A 27,667-nucleotide genomic window follows, 5' to 3' on the forward strand; every position below is an offset into this window, starting at 1 on the left:
TTTTTTCAGAACTATTGAAAAGTGATGTCTTCATGTACGTAGACAATGGAATCATCAGCTATGTGGACCGCCATAGGCTCCAGGTTCCCCTCTCTGCACAAACCTTGATGGCCTTGTTCGAGGAGGAGCATCCCTTAATGGAAGGACATTCAGTTAGAAACATTAGTAGTCCAAGTTGTCCAGCACCGAGAAATAATGCTCCTTGGTGGTCCTTGATCAAGGAAACGTTTTGATAAATATGGTCACTGTGCTATCTGTAGATTTGGGATGGATAAGGTGAAATATTTTAGTTTCAATAGTAGTTTAGTCTATGGGATCAAAAGTAATCTAAATTTTGGTACTAATTTTATGATTTACGTCTTAATTAGCAAATGTCAAAAAAGATGTCTACAAAGGAAATTAGATTATATATTTTATTTCATATTTCCTTTGTTTCATTATCATGGCAATTGGACTTTTTACCTTAACTTACCATATTGTGACTGGTTTAGGATGGCTTCTCTCATTAAATATTGCTGATCCTACTGTGGATCGATTTGTAGTCTTTCATGACAGGAATATTGCTTGATATCAGATGACTACAGTTAAATATACTCATGGCATGGCCTGATCACTTGATGATAATATATGAATAAGTGGCAATCTGTTTTTATTGATGTCTTTGTCAATAACATGGAATGTAGATGTTTTTACTTTTAATTGACTTATTAGGTGAAGGGCCTGATTTAGATTTCAGCAGAGGGGTTACTTTGTCACAACAGTGACGGATATCCTGTCTGCCGAAATCTAAATCCCATTGTTTCCTATGGGATTTAGATTTCGGTGGATGGGATCTCCATCACCATTGTGACAGAGTAACCAATCTGCCAAAATGTAAATCAGGCGCAAAGTTACATGAGCTCTAAGATGGCTGCAGTGTGAACTAGGGATGAAGATATATCCTCTTTCTCACCTACTGCATTTAGGCTACTGGAATGTGGCACCCATCCACAATGTCGAAGACGCTATTTGAATAGGACAGCCACAAATCATATGAAGATTCTAATGTTTGGATATTTGAATATTTAGATGTTCACTTGGGTATAACATAGAGTCTTAACTCATGGTTACAGAGGTTCAAATTCAATTGACAAAGAGTTCTCTTCCCATACATCGTTTCATTTCTATTACCTGTTTCCAGGGTCTGCACACTCACTGGGATTAGAATAATTTCCTATGTCCGATGCATTACAGATTGCTGCTTAATTTATTGTTTATGCTGAACTTTTAAAATATATTTTTTTAAGTATTTCATGGGTAATATTTATGAGATTTATTTGTGTAGGCCAAGTATTCTCTCTCATTTTGGTGTGACCTTATGCTCTTTGAAGATGATATGCAAAGAATGCAGAGTGAAATTATTGTTGTAACTATTACCAATTTTGGAATTATTCAAATAACCCTTTGAAGAATATTCCCACCCTCCTTTTTACGGATATACTATACTGATAATTATGGTAATATCAGTTAGTTTGAAATGTGCTACGTGTTGTTTTATTGCTACTTTATTTGCCACAGTTACTATGTTACCATCATCTTGATTTGTGGGTGCCAACAGCACTGGTGGATCACATTAAGGGATTCGAATTTATATTCTAACACAATTGAGATTCTAGTTTCTTATTCTTGGAATTCTTTAAAGTATTGTTTGGATTCACTATATTTATTGCAATTGACTTGCAGGAATTAATTTCCTTGTTTTGGATCACATATTTTGAACTTTTGGTAAATGGTGGAGGTTTTTTTTGATAGATTCCTTGTGTTTGTTTCCTTAACTAGCTCTGAGGAAGATAGTTGGAATATCTATTTAATGGTGAAACACATGTTGGTTAGCTTATGTAGCAGTTCGCTTCTAAGAACTTGATGAATGTCTTTCTGAATGTGTATTTGTAAATAGTGCTTGAACTAATGTTTTTGCAGAGCTGCAATTGCCCATTTTTAACTTTTTATTCCTCTCCCACAATCATTTTCCATAGAGAAATATTTTTCCAAGTTCCCCCATCAATTTATTTTGGGGGTCTCTCTCAATTTACCCTGGGATTTAGATTTTCCAAGGCTTCTGACCATTTCTGAGATGGGACTAGAAGTTTGTAAAAATTCACAAATATAAGAGTTTGCCAGATTTCTCACACTACGCAGGGTGACCTCGCCGTGGAACACAAATGTCTCACCTTTCAGTATGAAGTTTAGTCAAGAATAATATTGCAGCATTCTTTGTTAACATAACACGATTAAATTAATTTGTGATCACAAATTCACCATTAGTGAGTTATTTTAAGTTGAATTGAACTTACATGTACCATAAGACAACCAGTGTCAACACCGAAAGGGAAGCCTATAGAACTGCTCCATGAAAGGAAGAATAATTACTTCCAGGTTTCAGTGGCACATTTCACTGTAATCCTGCCAACAAATATGTCTTTTGAGTGACAGAAACAGCTTCAGGGATGAGAGGCCAAACACCTCTTGGGGGTTACAACTTATGGGAGGCTAGATATTTTCTTTCCTCCTTGTTAGCAATGTGGCCAACCAAAGATGCGGATTGGGTAAGAAGAGAGATCATCACAGGGAAAGGAATTCTTGTTCAGCCCTGGAGAATATTTCTACAGTTATTTGAGAAAAAGTAGGTCTTGGAACAGATAAAGCACTGGCATGCTTAGATTGAGGAAATTACAATTGTACATTTTCCATCTCATGTTTCCTATTGTCAAAGTTCTCCCTTTTTCCTGAGTAGTGCAGAAGATCCTGCAGACAAAGAATGGTGATACTGGTGCAGAGAAATTTAAGGAACTATTTGGAACTCTAAATTTCACTGTCGACTAGAACACAAATTATGAGGAGCTGTCCTGCTACTTGACTCAATGGGACTGGTGCCAGTCATCAAAGGTTGGACACTTTTGAAGTTAAAAAGTTTTGTATTCCTTAGTTCATTTGCTGTAATACTTGTATTTCTCATAGAAAAAGCCTTAATGCTAGAGTCACACTGTCATGGGTGAGCAAATATGTGTGCTTTTAGGTGTTTTATTAAACTTTCAAGCAGTTTTCCATGCTTTCCTACAGGAAGTGGGGCACTGCAGGAAACATGTGATGGGAGTAACAAGTCACAGGTTATGATTAAAGTATTTTAAATATCAATTTAAATAGGGGTGGCAAAGTCTAGAAGCACTTGTCATGTTACTCCTAAGTTTGGTTGTCCCACAGGATTTTCCTGAATTTCTCAGGAGTGTAAGGGCCTGATTGACAAACCACACTTCGTAGTAGGTCCTACTGGCATTATTTTTTAAGGGAGGGTGTTGCAGTACCAGTGGCTGGCCATGTGTATTACTAGACTACAAATGTTTAAGGTTTTACAAAAGTATAATTTATTGCAAAAGTGCAGTTTGTGAATACCGAAAAGAAGTAACCTTACTCAAAAGTCTACACATACTCAAATGTGTAAGTTAAATTTGTAAATTAGAGCCAGTGTCTTGGTTCCTACAAGTTCATAGTCATGGCTATGAAGGTTATTGGGCTTGGCAGCTCTATGACCTCAGGATAAGATACATTGTAACAAACGTTTTGAACCACAGCCCTCGATGCACAGTTCAAGATCTAGGTGATAATAGTATATCCACGTAGTGTGCATTTATATTTGTAAATAAATGTATTCACATGAAATATTACACAAGTATGTTGGAATACTATGTGGGAGTAAATCTAGACCTTTGAGCAGGGTGCACATGTTCCAGGACGTGGTTGCTCTGGAAACTGTGTGCACAGTTTACACATACAACTTGTTAGTTTCTGAGTATTCTTAAACATTTTGTCTGCCCCATTCCACCCAGATAACAGTTGTGTATTTGTGCCTGTCCCTGGAGAAGTAAATTTACTTCCAGGGTGTGCTTGGGCAGTGAAGACTCCCGAAACTGGTTTAGATATAGATGTTTCCTCCATGTATACCATAAATAGAAATGCAAAGTTACAATTTCCACAAAGCAAATCTATGTATTATTTTACACTTACACATGTGAATATTCCTTTGTATTGTTTGATGTTTGTATTTTTAACAAGTATAAATGCCCAACAACTTGAACTTCAAAAAGCACATAATGAGTGTCAGCCAATGCAGATGTTGAAAAGTAGAGTCTTAAGCTTAAGGGCCTTGGACTTTTCAAACACGACAGCATAACATACAGGATATTTGTCTAACTTGACCAAGTTGATCACATTGGAGACATTGGACATGGCCAGTTAAAGGCCAGTTAAAAAAGAATGGACACAGTCTACATCTTTGTCACTCAGCTCCACCTTAACTTTAGTCTGCAGCAAAACAGCCTGTAAAATTAAACACAGGAGAGACTTTTTATAGGATTGGCCACGTATTGGCATTGACTCCTGATGCCAGCATCTGTTGTCATGCATTAAAATCACAGTTTCACTCAGCCCTTTGGCGATAGAAATCAGATTGAGAATCTGCAAACATCAAATTTTGTTTTACATACCTCTAGTTGGCCTGCCAGTACAGTTCTGTTGTTTTTTTCTAGAGAAAGTAGGTTAAAAAATGGACTATAATTTATTTGAGACTTATTGTCAGACACACAGTTTCACTGCCTGGATATCTGGACTTCAATATTGCTCTGCCTCATCCATCCTGTACTCTGAGGAGTCAAAGAAGACAATCCTGAGTACATGCAATAAATAGCAATTGAAGATGACACATCACTGTGCAGCACCCTCTCTACCCTTTATGGATTCATCTCATGAGTTTGAGTCCTAAAGAAAGTAAGCAAACAACATTTACTATATTGTCTCTAGATCTCTACTATGTAGAAAACTGTGTATGGTATATATTGTAGAGTTAGTTAACTGTCCACTGCTAAATGCACATGTGAATGCAAACGGTTCACCTACAATATACAATATGAAATGTTTCTCTAAAGTCTAACGCTTCTGCAGTGTAATGCTATATGCATGAAGAATATAACCCTTCAGCTATCTTGAAAAATGTCAAATGTAGATGGAACTTTTTAAAGTTGGACACACTAAATCAAGTATGTGTTTCAAAGACCTTTGAAGGAATGGAACATTTCCACTCCGCAACCAGAAACATAGTTTCAGTTCAATACACTTAGTAGTGAAACAATACCGCCTTTGAAGAACTACCCAGGTTTCTACAAAAACAGATGGCACTTCTGGAAATATCAGCACCACTGAAGAGATTTGGCTGTTAAAACAAAGACAATTTTCCAAAGACGATCATAGCACAATACAGTCTGTGCCAGACAGAAACAAATGAAAAACAGCCACTGCAAAGCCGTGTTCTTCAGGGTAATTGCCTATACATAGATACACAAGATTTTCACCACTTTGGTTTCCATTTCAGAAGCATAAAATGTTCTTAAATCTGCATTCAATATAAAAAAAACTAGCCCCCTCTGCAGGCTCACCCCTAAGCCTTTTGCCTTTACTCATCATGTTTGAGAAATTCATCTTTGTTGGTTGTAGGACTCTGTAAACTTTAGGACTGCTAACCAGTGTTTAAGTGCTTGTGCTCTCTCCCCTAAGCACAGTAAAATTAGCCTACACCCAATTGCCACATTCAATTTACTTGAACTTCCATAGTAAATTGGTACCGCATGTACCTAGGGCCTGTAAATTAAACGCTACTAGTGGGCCTGCCACACTTGTCTGAAATGTAAACAAAAATGGCCGGACACAAGTGTGGGGCAATGACTGTGGTGAACAAAATCCAATGTACCCACTAACTCTAAAAAGTAATTAGCTAATGAATAGTGTTTTTCAAGTCTCATATTAGTATCTTCCCTAATGGCTACAGTGTAGGAGAAAAATCAGGGAATTCAACTAAAATTGTGTATTTTATTGCAGTGGAAGCTATACCACTGTTAATATCAAAGAACGGTTCTCTCTAGTGCATTTAGTGGTCAATTGTTCAAAAGAAGTATAGATTCTATCACCTAAGCGCCTACAGTGGAGGCAATCTGAGTAAAACTAGCTACACATGAAAAGGATCTCCACAGAAGCTGTGGCAAACATAACTTGCTTGGAGCAGTCCTAACTGTGTGACAAACATAAATTGTTTAAGCACTCCTAACAACTAAAAATAATTCCAAATATTCAAAATGTAATGCATAGATGTAGGACTAAACCTACAAGTGTGGGCTATAAAGATTTTTGGTCACTGGGGCCTGTGCACAGTATTTCAGCAAATCCTGTATCCCCCATGACCTAAAACTGATTTTGCTGAACTTTCTCAAAAGGAAACAGAGACTGTCAACAAGATGGCTAATGAGTTAAATATTTATGGATAATGTAGCCATCACTTTGAAGTCCAGAAGCTGTTATTAAAGTTGCAAAGATCTATTGGGGTCCAACAGCATTTGATACAGGACGCTGGGTCCAGCTTAAACATTTAGATTGGCATTTTCTAATAGAGTAAGGTGGGGGGGTTTAAAAACAATGTAATTTCAGTGTAAGCAACCCTGGATAAAGTGTATTTTTGGGGGGTCAGATTCACTACTATATCTCTAGTGCATTTAACATTGTTGAAAGTGCATATTCAGACTGCACTCCCACTAACATTAGGAAACATGCACATATACTGGGTGTCAGATTAACTATTCAAACGCCAGTCCTACAAAGCATGCAAAAAGTCCATTTTTATTGGGGGGTGGAGGGAGTCCAGAATTAATATTCTGACTACAATACAACTGCCAATGGGGACAGTGGATATAACTGGGAGGAAGGATCTATTCTACCTGCAGCCCAACTACTATTTGTGAAAATCCATGTATTTGAGAGGGTTAGATGTATTATTCTATCTTAAGTCATGCAAACATTTGGGAAAGTGCATATGTTTAGGGAAGGGCAGATTTACTTTTCTTACTCCAGTCCCAAAAAACACGGGGGAGCTGCATAATATTGGGGTAAGGAGGCGTGGGGCAGGTTCAGCTTACTGATCGATCCCCATAATCAGTGGCGGCTCCTCCCCTAAGGCAGAGGAGCGTCGCCCCACTGGTTTTCCCAAAAAGGAAAAATAAAATGATAATAACGTACATGTTATTATCATTATATTTTTCCTTGCAAGGGGGTGGGCTGGGGGGAGGGAGGGGACCTGAGGAGGGCTATGTGCACACAAAGTGCGCATGTCTTTTTGGCCTGCCATGTTGGACTAGCCAAAAAGACATGCACACTTTGCATGTTCTCTACAGCCGGGTAGCGAACATTCACAGGCCCCAACTGCCAGTCTGAGCAGTGAAGCAGGCCGCTCAGACCAATCACGATGCTGCTTTCAGCAGCATAGTGATTGGCTGGGAGCCTGTGCAGCCGGAACAGAAAGAAGAAGGAGAGGAGACAAACATGTCTCCCCTCGAAGGTATGTATCTTTTTATTTGTTAACTCTGAAATACCCCCGGCCGTTCGCGCCCAGTCCTGCCCCGCTGCCACTGTTCAGTGGCAGCCTCCACTGCCCATAATTACTAGCATGGGGGAAAGTGGATGTGTTTGGTTAAAGGAGGGCATCACAATAACTATTCCAATTCCAGTCCCACCACAATTAAGGAGTCTCTATATATATTTGGAAGTGATGTGGTCAGATTTACACTTCTGTCTCCAACCCTACAAGTACTGAGGAAAGTTCATATATTTGGTTGCGTCAGATTTACTATGTTAACTCCAGTCCCATGAATATTGGTGAAGGTGCATAATATCATTATTAGAGGGGGTTAGATTTACTATTCTAAATACAGTATTATTAACACTGGGGAAAGTGCATAAATTAGAGTGGGCAGAATTACTATTTTAACTCTGACCCTGTGATGCTGCCTGCAACTGAAGCCGTGGTCCCCACTGGAGTGTGATGACCCCAGACCTAACACCACCACAGTCCCACTGACGTCCCATGACTTTGCGAGTCCCAAGTGCGGTGTCACTGATGTCTGTGACACCCGACTCAGCTGTAGCGCCTGCAGCACCGTGGCGTGACCATGACAGCCTGAGGTCATCCCACTGTGTCTTTACCCACCAAAAATCGAACCTGCTGGAGAGTAAGGACCCGACGCTTCATGCTGACAGTGCCTCATCTCCCCTGCTCCGCAACAATGAAGCAATGCTTCGCACTGATGACTCTGTTCACTGCTCTGTAGCACCAGAACCAATGCTGCACCGGATCCTGCGATACCTTGCTTCACCAACTTCACAGGCTTGTTTCCTCACGTTCAAAATGTACTGTACCAGGGGGTTTGTGCAACTCTGTAACCGGCACCATTGGCATTGGAATGCAGGGTTTTAACTCTGACCCTGTGATGCTGCCTGCAACTGAGGCCGTGGTCCCCACTGGAGTGTGACGACCCCAGGCCTAATACCACCGCAGTCCCACTGACATCCCATGACTTTGCGAGTCCTGAGTGCGGTGTCACTAATGTCTGTGACACCGACTCTGCCGCAGCGTCTGCAGCCCCGTGGCGTGACCACGACCCCCTGAAGTCACCCCACTGTGTCTTGACCCACCAAACATCGAACCTGCTGGAGAGTAAGAACCCGACGCCTTATGCTGACAGCGCCTCATCTCCTCTGCTCCGTAACAACAAACCAATGCTTCACATCGATGCCTCTGTTCACTGCTCTGTAGCACCAGAACCAATGCTGCACCGGATCCTGCAATGCCTTGCTTCCCCAATTCCACAGGCTTGTTTTCTCACTTTCAAAAGGTACTGTACCTGGGGGTCCGTGCAACTCCGTGACCAGCACCATTGACATTGGATTGTTTGAAATATTCCGTTATGACGCTGTGATAACACCAAAGTGAAGCATTTGAGTTTCTAAGCTCTATATTCAAGTTTAATCAATTCATAACTTTGCTTGTGTATGTTGGATTTTTGCTTTTTTGATCTTGTTTTAATCAAATAAATATTGGATGTGTTTCTAAACTAGTGTTGAGTCCTTTTGTGGTATTTTCACTGTGTTACTGTGTGCAATGGTACAAATACTTTACACATTGCCTCTGAGATAAGCCTGACTGTTTGTGCCAAGCTACAAAGGGGGTGAGCAGGGGTTATTTGAGTGAGGGTCTCTGCTTGGACAGAGTGCAAACTGAAAGCCAACCCGAGACCCCATTTCTAACACAGTGTATATTAGCTCTGGACTCGTGCATGTTTAAAAAATACTTACAAAATATAGACAATATTGTACAATGCATATATGTGTAATGTGGTAGTTTATGAAACTTAAAGGAGCACACTTCTTTATTTTATTTATATTTATCAATTTGGTCATAACTGCCTTCATGATAATGGATACCTACACAAAAAGTTACATTAATCCCTACTTTAAAATGTGTTCATAAAGGTGTTTATAATCATTCCCCTATATTACTACTGGTAGGTATTTTAGGTGTGGGTGTAGTAGTTGTGGCTGTAGGTGTGGTGGGGTGCTTGTGGGTGTGGTGGCTGTGGTATTTGTGAGTGTGGTGGTTGTGCTTTTTGTTGGTATATTAGTTGTGAGTATGGTTGTTGTGGTGCCTGTGGTTGTAGTGTCAGTAGTGTGTATCTGTTGAATGGCTGTATGTTTGTGTTTCTTGGTGTGTTTTTGTTTATGTATGGGTGTGCTACTTTTGTCTGTTGGAGTGGGTGCATGCAAGAAATTGAGTGTGCTTTGGATTGGGGTGGGATTTTGGATGAGAAAGGATTGGTTGCACATGGTTGGGCCGGCTGGGGGGCTGCAGTCAATGCAGAGGCTTACTTTGAAAGCAATCTCTACATTACAGGCAATGAACTATGAATACATCCAGAAATGCAATGATCCTTTGCATTTGGCAACTAAGCCCCTGCATGCCATTCACAATCTGTGTCTGACTGCTTAAGAGGTCAATAGCCTCTTCACTGAGCACTACTGTGGGGGAAATGGGTGGGAGGAGGCTCCTGTGCCAAAGGACACTCTAGCACTTTTATGGGGGTGGGTTTTCCCAACTGGTGGGGTACAAGAAGGAGGTAGAGAGGGGAATGTGGGTGGTGGGCAAGGATGCAGGTGGAACCGGTCCTGTAGGGTATATCACAACTAGGGACTGGTCTTCTGAGGAGGCCTCCGAAGAAGATGTAATAACGGTGACCTCTATGCCAGTTCACTCACTTCCATGCCACTGTGTCCATCAGTGTTGGATGTTTCTCCACCCGACACACAGTGGCCAGATGCTTCCCTGCCTTTATTGTTAATGTCTCCTTCACCTCCTGCTGCAGATGCTGAAAAGACACAGACAACATTTTAATCATATCTGTGCAAATCAAAATGGTTACAAGATTATCCAACAAAACATTTTCTAATTTAAATGTTTTACCTGCTGAAAGGCTAGAAAGCATAGGTTTACTTTTACCCCATGCACTTAAGAAACCTATTATGGACCCATTTGCACATAGTTTGAGGAAATTACTATTATTAGTCCCATTTCGTTTTAGATCATTTCACTTAAAGACTTCATATTCCTCATGGAATTGATTAATACCTCTGAATGGTACAGATTAGTTGTTTTCAATAGTAAACACATGTCGCAAAAATGAATATCTAGCAAAAAACGTTGTACCATGTACATTGTCTATCTGCAAAAGTCCCTTTCAATACCTCCTGTGCTTCATGATTGATTCATCATCTGGACATTGCTAAGGACACAAAGATGGTGTTTGGGGCACGTCTAAGTCTGTCACCAATATGTACAAGTTCCTGTCTGTTTCAATAAATAAAGCTTGCCTGCTAAATTTATGTTTGTTGAAAGAAACTGGCTTACATGCACATCTGTGAAGAAGTAAGACTTTATGCCAGTCTGCTAATGTCAACATGAACTGACTTGAATCTTGCAGTGAAAACATATTTTTCAAATGTTGCCATTGTACTCATGTTTCTAGTCATTTCCGACCAGATGCTCCAAATTATTTGGTCATCACAATAACACACCAATGTGAAGTTGGAAACGTCCACTGTATCATAAGTGCATTGTATGCCTTTTCACCTGTAATAGGACCAACACATTACCTCCTCACATTTGTGATGGAGCTTAACACCTGACAGAATCCTCCATTAGGGCCTGTTTGGTACAACTGCCCCGCATAACATAGACAAAAAAACAGGTATCCATATTTTCTTAGGCAGGTATGTGTCTGCTCAAAACAGTCTTTGGGTTGTGATAAGGAATCTAGTGACAACCTTTAACACAAATCAATACACGAAACACATCATCATACACCTTGTGCAAAATGTACACATTCCAGAAATCTTTTTGTGTGTTGGATGTGTGCCAACATTTATGTTCATGCCATAAATCATTGCTGTAACAAAAAATAGTTGATTAACATTAAGAACCCCAAAAACTAACTTACCCCCTTGATGTTGCCGTTGAGCCCTCAACTGTGCCTCAAGTTCCATATAGGCCACCTCAAGTATGCAGGCAATTAGGGGGGTCAGTGCACAATGCATGTGCTTTCCACATTGGAAGGACCGGCTGAGCTGGACTTCTGTTGACTTGCAGGTCCATCATCTTAGGTCTTCCCACCTTTTTCGGCAATGTATGTTGCGCCGCTTGTAATCCCCCAAGGTACACACCCTCTTGGCAATGGCTTTCCATATTGCCTTCTGTTGATGGGCATTGACCTGCATGGATAAGAAACAAGAAAGAAAATGGGGGTCATTACAACCTTGGCGGATGGCGGAGAACCGGCGGTAAGACCGCCAACAGGCTGGCGGTCTTACCTTGGTGTATTACGACCATGGCAGTTACCGCCATGGTTAACCGCCAGTTCTCCCTCCCGCCCGCCGGGCTGGAGACCTGGGTCTCCAGCCCGGCGGGCGTCAGTATACCGCTGGCGGTATTTGGACCGGCTTACCGCCGTGTATTTCCAGCGGTTTGAACCGCCATGAAATCCATGGCGGTAAGCAGTATCAGTGCCAGGGAATTCCTTCCCTGGAACTGATAGGGGTTTCCCCCACCCCTCACCCCCACCCCGACTCCCTCCCCTACACCCCCCACAACCCCTGCCACCCCCAAAGGTAGCAGGGCCCCCCTCCCCACCCCGACCCCCAACATAACATTACTCACACACACCCGACACGCATGCAGGCAACACCAACACACACACGCACACACCCCGACATACATGCCTACATCCACACACACAGTCAGACACGCACAATCACATTCGACAATACACGCACACATCCATACAGACATACCCACAGACATACACGCACTCATTCCCATACACACAACACCCCGCAAGCATACACGCACCCATACACCCCCTCTACATACACTAACGCACACACCCATGCACGCACACAACACACAACACCCCCCTCCCCTAACGGACGATCGACTTACTTGGTCCGTTGATCCTCCAGGAGGGGACGGGAGCCATGGGGGCAGCTCCGCCGACACCACACCGCCAACAGAACACCGCCACAGCGAATCACAGGACGTGATTCGCTGGGCGTTGTTCTGTTGGCGTGGCGGTGGAGGTGGAGCAACCTCCACTTCCCTGCCGCCCGCAAGTATGGCTGTTGGCGGCTCTCCGTCAGAATAACGACGGAGAGCAGCCAACAGTCATAATATGCTGAGCGGCAAACCGCCAGCACAGGCGGTCTTCCGCACGGCGGTCCCTCTGCGGTCTTGCAAAAAGACCGCCGAGGTCGTAATGACCCCCAATATATTTTGTGAGGTTTTGTTTGTCTGGATTGCTGTGACACATATTTTGTAAAATCTCTCACAAGCATTTCTAAAAGGTTAGTACATTTACCATTTTGTTTCCTTAGGAAATTCTAATTTGTAGTGACCTGTTGAGTACACTCATCACTTTTAATGTCCTCAATTTACAAATCCAGACCACAAACATCATCCAGGCCAGGGGTCTGAAACATTTCTTGTATTGAGAGTTACTTCTGATCAGTACAGATTATTGTGAGCCACTGAAGACTAAACAATTTATACATTGTAAGCACACACCCCACGCACAGCTTAATTGGCTAAATGTTTAATGTTACTAGAGCCAGATACTATGGTTTGAACCACATACAATTACTAAGAGCAGTATGGAAGGACTGCCATGTGTGTCAGTGAGAGCACGGTTTTTGATGATGTACGAACAAGTGTATGTAGGAATGGGACATATTTGAAAGTGTGATTGAAAGCCTGTGTCATATGTACTTGCAGCACAGGATTTTCCTTTCCCCATATGTGGCACCATTATATGGATCGCCGGAGCTCTCAGGCCAGAGTACTACGCTGACGTGGCCCCCTTGAGCTCAAAGCCCCCAGCACTGTGGGGCCCGTGGGAGCCTTTGACATACCACAGAGTGTTAGTCCTAATACACGGTCAACTTCTGCCGATGGCCATTGGATTGCAAATGTCCTGACTGCAAGGTCAGACGGCCACCATTTTAGGGTGTGAATCAGTGCATTTTTTAATGTTAAGTGTGTCACCACCCCTCAAAATGATGGCTGTTTTTTTTTACTAATGCAAATGCGTACATTACTGTTTTTTGATTAATTTGACACAGTATAATGCAATGCGTTACTCTGCCTAAATTCGATAGTGACACAGTTTATTTTAAACTTCCATTGACTGAATTAAAAAACAAACAAAAAACAAAAAAGGAGAATTAGTACATTTAGGTGTATTATTTATAGATTCTTTTATTATTTTTAGAGAATATCTGACATGTAAAAAATTGTTTATCTAAGTTACAACATCCCAAAAAATAATGTGTATAAATATGCCAGAAAAACATATGGGATTGTACAAAAACATGAGATGTGTAATGATTATCAAAGTATTATTATGAATTAAAGTGACATTCCTCTTTTGTCTTAAATGCAGACATGTGAACCCGGGAGAGGTGGAAGATGACAGCCTCAAGTGTTTAGACCATTGCCAGACCTTGTCACCATTGAAAAAAGTGATATTATCAAACAATTCAGGTTGAGCAGGCAAACTATTCTGGAGTTATGTTATCAGCTGGAGACACATCTTCTGCCTCATAATAGGAATATTACATCAATAACATCAATAGTAAAAATGTCAGTACTCCATTTTCTGGCCACAAGATCCTCCCACTACATTGTAATAGTATCTGGAGGCATGTCATAACCAACTTTCAGTTGTGTGCTACAAGAAGTGTATTCTTCAATGAACCAAGTGGCCACACCTTGCTGGCCCACAGCTTTCCTCCCATGCACCCTACCCCAAATTACCCTGTGCCCTTGAGCCAGTGTGCCCCATCCCACAGGGTCCTGGCTGAACTGGAGGTAGCAGTGATATTGGCTCAACAGAAGCCAGGACTGGGGGTGACAAAATTGGGCTGATGTTCCTTGGACACAGGAAGTCGAGGTGCCCATTGGCTGAGGTGTTGTAACAGGTGGGATGGGAGGTAGAGGTATGGGTTGAGTGAGACTCACTGGAGCTGTCTGCCCAGACATACCAGATGGGCCAGGCTGCTCCACATCATCTTGACTGGCACAAGTGGAGTCCTCACTGAAGGTTTGATTCTGGTCTGGAGTGGAGGTTCCTCAGTGGCAGATGGCTGTCCACGTATTCTGGGAGTAGGACCTAACATGGATTACAGGAAAACAGATTGTAAAGGTCTGGATTAAGCATAAAATGTGTTTTGAGCTACAAATGAAGCAAACTATATTTAATACATTGTTTTTCATATTATGTTTAGAACGGTCAGTGTTTATTTTATTTTTTTACCCATACTTTTTAAATTACACACATGCAAACTTAAAATAATAGGCATGTGAAGAGATGTCCTGAAATGAAAAAGAGAAAAAGATTCCTTAGGCAGTGTACATACATGATACCACATATTCAACACAACTTAGTATAGAGGTGAAATGAGAAGTAAACCATTCCAAGGACTAGCACGCTACAATTCAGACTTTTATACAACTTAGTAGGATTAATGGCATTAGTCATCATGTGAATTTTGCTAGGTAAAGTTCGCATCATTACTACTTATATTCTGCATATAACATGACATGATATAAATTATTTAAGTCAACGTACTTTGAGTTGGGAAACCAATTACATCACTTCAAAGAAATGACAAGAAAGTGACAACATTCAAAATAACATGTAATAACCCATTTTGTATTCATTGCAGAAAATGTTGTTCAAGAAATGTCTGACATTTTGACATCTGGACATATATGTAAGAAAAGTGAGAACAACTAACATCACATTGGAATAATATTTCCATGAACAAAAACAAGGCATTACTGTGGTTTTAGTCCTTTTGATTTGACATTGCCAACACTTGGAAAATTGTAAGTTGAACATTCCTAGTCAGATATATGCAGTGAAGATGTGCACACATTAAAAAAATTATGACCTATAGGCAATATGTTAAAAGGTGAAAAAAGACTTACAAGCACTATACCTTTAGGGTACAATGGATGGGGTTTTGAACTTGTTATCTTAAGTACAACAAAAACATTCAAACATATAAATTATCAAATACAAGACAGGATAAATGAAGAACAACACATATAATGACCACACATATTGTCCAGAAGTGAAAGGAGTGTTGGCACCATAATGTTACTGTGGTGGGGGATCGGCGGTACAGAGGACTCTGGGCCGTATGTAGTGAGAAAAGGTTTATTTGTTCTTAAGATGTTGAAACAATAGGTAACGGAAATAAATGAAGTAACAAAATAAAGAATTAAAGTTTCATGGCGAAAAATCCAGCTGACTTCTTCTTTATAACATCTCTGATCTTTGTCTTTCTAGATTTCTTGGATGGCGTTGGCTCACGTGACCTCCCAGGTGGAACCGAGAAAAAAAACACAGAAGCGAAAACAAAGGTAAGTGGTTTGTGGGATTCTGGAGTAGTTTAGCGTTTAGACATGCAGGGAGAGGGAAAAATCCTGGAGATAGAGGTAGAGAGGGGTTTATAGATAGACCCAGTAGTGAGGGTGTGAGAGGATTGATGCACTTGTGGTAAGTATCTCTCTCAGTGCTCTGTCCAAGTTTCGACTCACTCAGATACACTCTCCCCGGTGACCCCCCCTTCGCACATGCCCTCCTCAGTCCCTCTCCTCCTTTCTCCGTCTCCTCTCCCCTGTGCCCGATAGGAAAACGGGGTTTCGGTGTCCTTGTAACAAGGACCGTACCTTGTTAAGCCACAACCCTCCAGGGTCGTGAGGGAAAATGCTCTTCTCCTGGTCTCGGATCTCTTCTGAATGTTCCCCGTGAGTTACTGGAACTTCGTCTGCTTCGGTATTTTCCTCCTCTGTATGCGGCGTCTTCTTCTCCTCCGTCTCCGGTGTCGTTCTCGGAGAGAACTCCTCCTTCCACCCCTCTCCTGAGTCCGTCTTCCCTTTTACTGGCGAAACCCTGAAATCCTGGTGCCGCGCGTCCGTAGGCGTTCCCACGTTTCCATGGGAATGCGCGAGTCCTCCGGCTGAGGCGCGCGAAAGGCGCCAGTCCGAGGAGCTGATAGGCATGGTCGAGGAGACCCGTCTACACTCCCCATCCCATGATCGGGACTGGTAGAGGACAGAAGAGTCGGGAAACCTGGACAGAAAATCGGCAGGGCCCTACTGGGAACCAGGAATGTGGCGGACCTGAAAAGTAAAAGGTTGGAGCTCCAGAAACCAACGTAATACCCTGGAATTCGTGTCCTTATGGGATGCTAACCAGGTCAACGGGGCATGGTCGATATATAGGATGAAAGGTCTGCCCAACAGATAATATCGTAAATTCTCTACGGCCCACTTAATAGCCAGCCACTCCTTCTCAATAGCGGGGTAGTGACACTCCCTGGGAAGTAGTTTTCTACTGATGAACACTATGGGATGTTCGTGATGGTCACTGTCGGGTTGAGTGAGAACAGCACCTAGACCGACGTTGGAAGGGTCCGTATATAAGTGGAAGGACTTGGAAAAGTCAGGACATTTAAGGACGGGCTCGGTCGTGAGGGACCGTTTAAGCTGGTCAAAGATGAGGAGTTGAGAGTCGGTGAACGAGGGTAGTTTGCTGGGGTACTGTTTTTTTAAGAGGTCAGTGAGAGGGGAGGCAATCGTGGAGTACTGGGGAATGAATCTGCGATAGTACCCCACCAAACCTAGAAAGGATCGAAGTTCTTTTTTGGTTTTGGGCACAGGCACTTGTAATATGGCCTCAATTTTATCTTTCTGTGGTCGTAGGATCCCGTTACCTATAAGGTAACCAAGATAGGCGATTTGTGTTTTTCCTAAGACACATTTTTTTGGGTTGGCCGTAAGGCCAGCCTCGTATAAGGTGCGGAACACCTCCTCGAGATGTTGTAGATGATCAGTCCAGGTGTTGCTAAAAATTACAATGTCGTCTAAGTAAGCCGCAGCAAACGCTTGGAACGGTTTTAAGAGTCGATCCATTAAGCGTTGAAATGTAGCTGGAGCACCGTGAAGGCCAAAGGGAAGGACAGTAAACTGATAAAGACCTGACTGAGTTGCAAAAGCTGTCTTCTCTTTGTCAGCAGCGGCGAGTGGGATTTGCCATTACCCTTTCATTAAGTCCAGGGTCGACATATATCGGGCACTTCCTAGTTTCTCCAGCACATCATCCACTCATGGAATGGGATATGTGTCAAAGAGAGATATGTCATTTAACTTACGGAAGTCGATACAAAATCGAACGGACCCATCTGGTTTAGGAACTAGAACCACCGGGGAGCACCAGGGGCTTGTGGATGGTTCGATAACCTTTAAGGTTAACATTTTCTTTACTTCTTCTTCAATAAGATGCTTTCGTGCTTCGGGAATCCGGTAGAATCGTAGGCGAACTGTTTGGCCCTCCGGTGTTCTAATACAGTGCTGGATTAACGTAGTTCTACCTGGTATACCAGAAAAAAATTGTGAATGTTTATGTAACAGGGTTGATAGTTGGGTTTTTTCTGGTTCCGTGAGGGACTCGTTTATACATGGACCTTCCCACTGTTCTTCGCTATTGGTGGGATAGAGGTCCATACCTAGAGCATTGGTTGGGGTAATGAAGAAACCGGAAGCAGAAGGGTTGGGAGTGTCTTCTGGTGTCTCCCATTTCTTTAGTAAATTGACATGGTATATTTGTGTCCTCTTTGGGTGCTGATTTAATTCGATGAGATATGTGACAGGGGAAACTGCTTTTATCACTCTGTAGGGTCCTTGCCATCTAGCTAACAGCTTATTTTCGGATGTTGCCCGCATTATCAGAACCTGGTCATTAGGTTCGAAAGACCGTAACCTGGTCCCCTGATCGTAATAAGCCTTTTGGTTTGCCTGTGCCTTCTCTAGATGTTTCCGTACATCTTCCTATACTGTCTGTAAGTGACATTTCAACTTATTGACATAGTCTAACAGGGGTTTTTCTTCCTCTCCTTCTTCTTCCCACATTTCTGCGGCCATATCAAGTAAATTACGGGGTTGTCTCCCAAACACTAATTCGAAGGGACTATGGGGGTCATTCCGACCTCAGCGGTAAAAGTCGCTTACCACCGGCCAGAAGGCCGCCATAACACCGCCGCGCCCGCGGGAAACCGCTACGGTCATTCTGACCCGCAACTGGCAAACCGCCAAAAACCCGACATCCACAAAAGTCTGCCACACCAAAGGTCAGCGGGAAACTGGAGATGACCAAACCTCTACCGTCACGCCAACAGAAATACACCCATGCCATTCCGACCCGCAAATCCTCGCAGCGGTCTTTCAACCGCGGTATTCCATTGGCGGTACACACCGCCGCGGTCAAAATACACACACCTTTACAAAACACTACCACATTGGATAATTCAAAATACACACACCTGAGACACATACACACACCACTCCCACACACCCAATTAACTATAAAACACACACCCACATCACCCACAAACCCCTACGACCACAATTGCGAGTGAAGGACAGAGAGAGAGAGCACAGCATAGAGTACACCATCACACAGAGGCAAATCACAACATCACCCACACAATTTCCACGCACAAAACACCATACACCACCACACTCACCACACTCTACAACACATATACCACCCCTCACCTCATCCACACCACCCCATGGCACCCCAAAGACACCCCAGGTTCTCTGACGCAGAACTCAGGGTCATGGTGGAGGAAATAGTTTGTGTAGAGCCCCAGCTCTTCGGTGCACAGGTGCAGCACACCACCATTGCCAGGAAGATGGAGCTATGGAGCAGAATAGTGGACAGGGTCAACGCTGTGGGACAGCATCCACGCAATCGGGACGACATCAGGAAGCGGTGGAACGACCTACGGGGGAAGGTGCGTTCCATGGTATCAAGGCACAACATCGCGGTACAGCGGACTGGCGGCGGACCCCCACCTACTCCGCCAGAATTCACAGCGTGGGAGGAGGAAGTCTTGCATATCCTGCATCCTGAGGGCCTCGCAGGAGTAGGCGGAGGAATGGACTCTGGTAAGTCAAATCTCCACTACTTCATTCCCCCCACCCCACCTGCATGCCAAATCATACCCCCACCCTCACCCCCACCCCCATCACACCAACTCCTTGCAAATGGCTCACCATCACATCCCACCCATCCCAAAACCTAGCCCTGCGTGCGTCCCCAAAGCATGGACACCCATCCCCAAAGCATGCCCACTGCACACACCCATCACCCCCACAAGCCACCGTCACAAAAGCCCCCCCAAGGGAATGCCAGCACTGGGGGACACGGCCACCCACCCATTACACGAAATGCCACACACAGAAGCAATAACCATACTCTTATACCCCTGCAGGACCCGAACGCCACCACACCGCCACGGAGGGTCCAGAGATGTCCATCCCACCCCCAGAAGAGGCCCCCAGTGATGACAGCAGCTCTGTCTCCCTGGACCCTGATGACCAGCCCGGCCCATCGGGGACCTCGGGACAGTCGGTTCCCCACAGACAGCCACTGGCTACACCAGACCTAACCCCCTCTGGGAACACCAGCACAGCTCCCACCCAGCGGGCCCATGCCTCTGTCTCCAGGACACGTCAATCAGCGGTGTGTCCACCACTACAGGGCACCCAGGTTGACCCACCACCCCAACAACAACAGGGACCTGGGGGCAGTGGTAGTGGGCACACCGTCCAGGGGACAGAGGCCCAGGGAAACAGGGGAACTGGGAGGGCTGCTGTGCGACGGGGGGGACAGGCCCAGGGAACCGACTCTCCAAGAGGCCCTCTCCTCCATCATGGGAGCATACCACCACTCCCAGGAGACGATGGCTACGGTACTGGCCAGGTTCCAGGAGATCTAGGTCATGCAGGAGCAACAGTACATGGGGTTCAGAGAGGAACTGAGGAACATTAGTTCCGCAATGGGGACCATCGTCGTGGCCCTAACCCAGATAGTCACCACATTGCGGGACCATGTGGCACCACAAAGGGCCCCTGTCACTAGCCTGGACCAGGAACAGCCTACCACCTCCGCCGGCGCTAGTGGACAGGAGGCCCCCACACAACGACGGGCCACCCGAACCCCACCTCCTGCAGAAGAAGAACCACCCCGCAAGCGGAACCTGAGATCTCACAAGAAGACAGAGTAGGATTGCAAGACCCCTGCCAGCAAACGATACCCCCTGATGTCATCCCACTGTCCCACATTGTCACCCTGTCCAACCTTGAACTGCCCCTGCTCCATCCTTCCACAGGCATATGGACAATGCACCTGTGCGACTGAGAACTGGACTCTGCCATGGACATTACTCCACCATCACCCATCCCCGTTTTACAATCATGTTCCTTAAATTTAGCACTTGAAGTAAATCACTTCTTGCACCCAAAAAATCTGGAGTCTGCTTGTATTTTGATCAAATGTATTAGACATAACAGTGCCAAAATGTTCAGTTACATTGTGATGACAACATACCACTGTCACACAGCTGTAGTCCATGGGCAAACAAAGCAGAGGTCACGCAGTGGGGCCCACTGCTCTGAAAACGGAAGGGAAAGTTACAACTCAGTTAACTGGAACTGGGGGGGAACTCAAACAGTAGAGAGGCAGGAGACTTTAAGTAAATGTAAAATGGCATGGTTGATTCGTACCTGTGTGCTACTGAAAATACTGTTGTATCACTGTGTCCCTGTTATCTGTGTCGTCCCCATCGTCTTCCTCCTCTTCACTCTCCACAGGCTCCACAGCTGCTACAACACCACCATCTGGACCATCCTCCTGCAGGAAAGGCACCTGGCGTCGCAAAGCCAGGTTGTGAAGCATACAGCAGGCCACGATGATATGGCACACCTTCTTTGGTGAGTACATTAGGGATCCACCTGTCATATGCAGACACCTAAACCTGGCCTTCAGGAGGCCGAAGGTTCTTTCTATAACCCTCCTAGTTCGCCCATGGGCCTCATTGTAGCGTTCCTCTGCCCTTGTCCTGGGATTCCTCACTGGGGTAAGTAGCCACGACAGGTTGGGGTAACCAGAGTCACCTATTAGCCACACACAGTGTCTCTGTAGCTGTTCCATCACATAAGGGATGCTGCTATTTCGCATGATGTACGCGTCATGCACAGACCCAGGGAACTTGGCATTTACATGGGAGATGTACTGGTCAGCCAAACAGACCACCTGGACATTCATCGAATGATAACTTTTTCTGTTCCTGTACACCTGCTCACTTCCACTGGGGGGAACCAAAGCCACATGGGTCCCATCAATGGCACCAATGATGTTGGGGATATGTCCAAGGGCAGAGAAATCACCCATCACTGTAGCCAAATCGCCCACCTCAGGGAAAACAATGTAGCTCCGCATGTATTTCATCAGGGCAGACAACACTCTGGACAAAACCTTAGAAAACATAGGCTGAGACATCCCTGATGATATGGCCACTGTTGTTTGGAATGAGCCACTTGCCAAAAAATGGAGTACTGACAGAACCTGCACCAGAGGGGGAATCCCTGTGGGTTGGAGAATGGGGGGCATCAGGTCTGGCTCCAGCTGGGCACACAGTTCCTGTATAGTGGCTCGGTCAAGTATGTATGTCAGTATGACATGTCGTTCTTCCATTGTGGACAGGTCCACCAGCGGTCTGTACACGGGAGGATTCCTCCATCTCCTCGCAAGTCCCAGCAGACGGTGCCTAGGAAGGACAACATGGAGCCCAGAGTCAAGCAACCCACAGGTACGTAACCACAGCTTGCACAAAACACGATTCGCTATGCATTGAATGGCTTGTATGAGTGGCAATGCAAGGCCTAGGCTTGTGTGACGCAGTAGAAATTAAGCCATGTGGGCCCTTGAAATGGCGGCTGCCTGACCTGTGAAGTGTGACAATGGGATGTGAGGTCAATGCGCTGGCGTGGCACACCGTGGCGGTCGAAGACCGCGGCGCAAAGCAGCATTGGTTAACATTGAACCCTATGGGTCTCAGGAGCCAATGACGATGTGCGCCGGCGGTCGCGGTACACACCGCCGCAGGCGTGACCGCCATTTTCTAACTGCTTAATCACTCGAGACCTGATCATCCACAGGAGAGGACCTATACTGCAAGTGCTGCTGTGACCTCAGTCTGGGAGATACAATGGCTGCTGCGACTGGGGAAAAGGCCCCTGCCTTCACATCTGAGGAATTGGAGAAACTTGTGGATGGGGTCCTCCCCCAGTATGCGCTACTCTACGGTCCTCCAGACCAACAGGTAAGTACACAGGGAGCACGTAGTATGGGCTATGCCTGTGTTGAGTGGGGTGGGTGTAAGATGGTGGGGAGGGGTGCGAATGGGGAGTGCAACGCACGACAGATGAGAGCATGTGCCACATGGCAAGGTTGGGGAGGGGGGCCACTCACATCGACCATGCAGGAAAGTGATGATATTTCTTGTTCCATCCTGTCCATGTCACATAGGTCAGCGCCCATCAGAAGATCGACATTTGGCATGCCATCGCCAAGGACGTCTGGGCCCTGGGGGTCCACAACAGACGGGGCACCCACTGCCGCAAGAGGTGGGAGGACATCCGCTGCAGGAGCAGAAAGACCGCCGAGGCTCTGCTGGGGATGGCCTCCCAACCTAGGAGGGGTGCCACACGGCAATTGACCCCCCTGATGTCCCGGATCCTGGCGGTGGGCTACCCCGATTTGGATGGGCGCGTGAGGACATCACAGCAGACACAAGGGGGTGAGTATCAGCACATTCTGCTATATTAGCGCACAGTGGAGGTGTCTGGGTGGGGGAGGAGGGCTGTGGCTATCTCTAGGCCAGGGCGGTTTCTGTAGGCTAGGCCCCTCCGTTAGGCATGGCCCTGTGCCCCCGCCCCCACCTCTGTAGGGTGCTAAGTACAGATATCCATGGTTGGGCCTCACCTATGTGTGCATTTGTCGTCCATTGACTTGTAGGCCAAGTCACAATAATTGAGTAGTGTACCCCGAGTCCGCGGCGTAGTGCAGGGGGCTTCTGTGTCTGTCCTCTCCGCCAGCGGTGCCGCCAATGCATGCACTCAACATGTCTTTCTTTCTTCTCCCCCCCTTTTTTTGGTTTTCCTGTTCATGTGTGCATTAGCATCATCAGGCGGAGGAGAAGTGGCATCGGCGCACGAGGGAGCTACATCTCACATGGCCCCGAAGGGCCATGCAACCGACTCAGAGTACACCAGTGAGACAGAGGGCGAGGGGGGCTCCACAACGGGGACCCGTGGAGACGTCAGTGACACCGACACGTCCTCGGAAGGGAGCTCCCTTGTGGTGGCGGCACCACCCGTGCCCACCGCAACAACAGGTACAGCCGCCACCCAGCGCACCAGCCCCGCCCTCCCAGCAGCCCCTCAGGGTTCGCCCCGTGCCCGCTCGGCCAGGAAGCCGGGCATCTCCTTCGCCCCTGGCACCTCAGGTCCTGCCCCAGTTACCCCTGCTGCCCTCAGTGCGGAGATCATTGACCTCCTCCAGACGCTCATTGTTGGGCAGTCTACCCTTTTGAATGCCATCCAGGGGGTAGAAAGGGAGGTGCATCGGAGCAATGCATACCTGGAGGGCATTCATTCGGGTCAGGCTGCCCATCAGCGATCGTTCAACGCTCTGGCCTCAGCACTGACGGCAGCAATTGTCCCTGTGTCTAGCCTCCCCCCTCCAACTTCCTCAACCCAGTCCCACTCCCCTGTTCCTCTGCCTATCCCAGACACACCTACAGACCAGCCTGCACACACCTCAACACCCAAGGGCAGCTCATCCAGACATAAGCACCACAGATCACACAAGCATTCACCCAAGCAACATCCACATGCAGACATGCCAACAGCCACTGCCTCCTCTGTGTCCCCCTCCTCCTCGTCTCCCTCCTCCCTCCCTGTGACGTCTCCACTCACACCTGCCTGCACACCACCATCAGCCAGTACGTCCATCACCACCATACCCACAAGAACAGTTCGCACACGTGCAGTCACCACCCCCACTGCCATTTACACGTCCCCTGTGTCCTCTCCCACTGTGTCTGTCACCCCCTCTTCCAAACCACACAAACGCAGGCAGTCACCCACCCAACAGCCATCCACCTCACGACAGCCTCCAGCACAAGCACCTGCACCCAAAGACAGCACACTTGACTCTCCTACAACCACATCCTCTCCCTCCACTCCCATACCCACTGCACCTACCCTTCCCATTGCTCCTAAAAAGTTGTTCCTCTCCAAAATTAACCTCTTTGCATCACCTGACCCACCCCCTCCATCTCGTAAGAGTCCAAACAGCACCTCAGCCACCACAAGCCCTGCACCTACTAGGACCATCGTTCAGGGCTATTGGAGTCCACCAGCTCCTAGGGCAGGAACATCGGCCAGCAGCAAGGGGACAGCCAGCCCACCCCCTGGGAAAAGAACCAAGAAATGGAAGGGCCGGCGCGACAGGCCTGAGACGGCTGCCCCCAAGGACACCACCCTTGCACCGTCACCTGGCCCATCCACAAAGGGAGGCAAGGGCCCCAGAGATTCCGCCAAGGGGGGCAAGGGCAGCAGGGCGGACAAGTCCGGCAGCAGGCGAGCTGCCCAGGAGGGCCCCACCAGCCCCATTTGGGGTGTGACGGAGGACAACCAGGGGCCCAGGAATCCTGCACAGGAGGGCCCCGCAAGCGATAGGTCGGATGGCGACTGAGCGGGAATGATTGCCCAGATCTGGTTACCTAGGAACACAAGACAAGCACCGCTGAACAGGGCCCCGCCGTGAGAAGCACCGCTGAACAGGGCCCCACCGTGAGAAGCACCGCTGAACAGGGTCCCGCCGTGAGAAGCACCGCTGAACAGGGCCCCGCCGTGAGAAGCACCGCTGAACAGGGCCCCGCCATCTCTGCACCGCTCCGCTGGGCCCTTCATATCAAGCACCGCTCCGCTGGGCCCTGCCGTCTCTGCACCGCTCTGCTGGGCCCTTCAAGTCAAGCACCGCTCCGCTGGGCCCTTCATCTCAAGCACCACTCCGCTGGGCCCTTCATCTCAGGCACCGCTCCGCTGGGCCCTTCCTCTCAAGCACCGCTCCGCTGGGCCCTTCATCTCAAGCACCGCTCCGCTGGGCCCCGCCGTCTCTGCACCGCTCCGCTGGGCCCTTCCTCTCAAGCACCGCTCCGCTGGGCCCTTCATCTCAAGCACCGCTCCCCTGGGCCCGCCGTATCTGCACCGCTCCGCTGGGCCCTTCATCTCAAGCACCGCTCCTCTGGGCCCTTCCTCTCAAGCACCGCTCCGCTGGGCCCTTCATCTCAAGCACCGCTCCGCTGGGCCCTTCCTCTCAAGCACCGCTCCGCTGGGCCCTTCATCTCAAGCACCGCTCCGCTGGGCCCCGCCATCTCTGCACCGCTCCTCTGGGCCCTTCAAGTCAAGCACCGCTCCGCTGGGCCCTTCATCTCAAGCACCACTCCGCTGGGCCCTTCCTCTCAAACACCGCTCCGCTGGGCCCTTCCTCTCAAGCACCGCTCCGCTGGGCCCCACCGTCTCTGCACCGCTCCGCTGGGCCCTTTAAGTCAAGCACCGCTCCGCTGGGCCCTTCATCTCAAGCACCGCTCCGCTGGGCCCTTCCTCTCAAGCACCGCTCCGCTGGGCCCTTCCTCTCAAGCACCGCTCCGCTGGGCCCTTCCTCTCAAGCACCGCTCCGTTGGGCCCTTCATCTCAAGCACCGCTGGCCCATTGTAATCCACCAGATGGACTGTGGCTTTGCACTCCCCAGGATGGTACAGTGGGCAACCCACCCACTGTAGAGACTTGAGAGACTGTGGCTTTGCACTCCCCAGGATGGTACAGTGGGCATGGAGGCCCCTCGTGGATCTGGCGTCGTGGACTCATGTGGCTGAGGTGCCCCCCCTTCCCTTCCCCCTGAGGTGCCTGTGGTTTTATTATCTGATGCCCCAGCAGTGTTCTCTCCAATGGAATCGGGTCTCGTGTGTGGGCTTTGCCCATGTGTTAATGCACATTGGCCCACGAACAATGGCACGTACCCAATCTGTGCCGGACTTTTGGACTATGTATACATTGTTCATGTTTTGATTTATTTATTTTAAATATCTCATATTTCACTTCAGTTCAAATATGCTTTAATAGACTTCTATTTTAATGATCATTTTATTGTGTCTTTGAATTATTCCGGGGGTTTGGGGGGTGTAAATCTGAGTTGTTGCTCTGCTTTGGTGTGTGGGGATTTGGGGGGGGTGGGTGTGTCGTGTATGTGTGTGCCCGTTACCTTTTCTCCTCCCCCCTCCCCTGTGTCGTAGGTGCAGTACTCACCGTTGTCTCCTGCGGCGGCATTCGTGCTCCTGGTAGAGGAGCAGGTAGACAATCGCTGGTAGGATGTTTAATTCGGGTTCCATGCTGTCCAGATTGCTCGTGGAGTGTATAAAGGTGAGCGTTTTCCCGTTCGTGGTCTCTTTCCGCCGTGTTTTTATCGGCGGGGCTCCCGCCCCGGAAAAGGTGGCGGATTGGTGGGTCGTGATAGGGTGGGCGGTACATTGTCTGCCGCCTGTCTGTTGGCGATGACCGCCACGCTGTTTGTTTGCCCCGCCGTGGCGGTCGGAGTGTTAAAGTGGCGGGCTGTGATGGCGGTTCCCGCCAGGGTCTGAATTCCATTTTTTTTACCGACTGTCTGTTGGCGGGTTGGCCGCCGCTTTAACACCGACCGCCAGGGTCAGAATGACCCCCTATGTCCTCAGCAGATTTTTGATGGTGCGGTTATAGCGTTCCACCAAACCGTCAGTTTGGGGGTGGTATACTGAGGTTTGAAATTGTGTGATCCCTAGTATTTTACAGATCTGTTTCATAAGAGCTGACATAAATGGAGTACCTTGGTCTGTTAGGATCTCTTTGGGAAATCCTACCCTAGAGAAGAAGGTTATCATGGCTTGGGCTACTGATTTAGTGGTCATACTCAATAAGGGTATTGCCTCCGGGTATCTGGTAGCGTAGTCTACCAGGACTAGGATATAGGTGTGGCCCTTGGATGATGGCAAGAGTGGTCCCACTAGATCCATACCCACACGACTAAATGGAATCTCAATAATGGGTAGGGGTTGTAAAGGGGCTTTCCTCAGGGCTCCTGGTTCTAGTAACTGACACCTAGGACACTGTGTGCAGTATTTTCTGATTTGAGCATAAACCCCTGGCCAATAGAATCGTCTTAACAAATATTCCTCAGTCTTTTCTCGTCCGCAATGTCCA

Source organism: Pleurodeles waltl, chromosome 5, assembly GCF_031143425.1.
Source record: "Pleurodeles waltl isolate 20211129_DDA chromosome 5, aPleWal1.hap1.20221129, whole genome shotgun sequence".
Lineage (NCBI taxonomy): Eukaryota > Metazoa > Chordata > Amphibia > Caudata > Salamandridae > Pleurodeles > Pleurodeles waltl.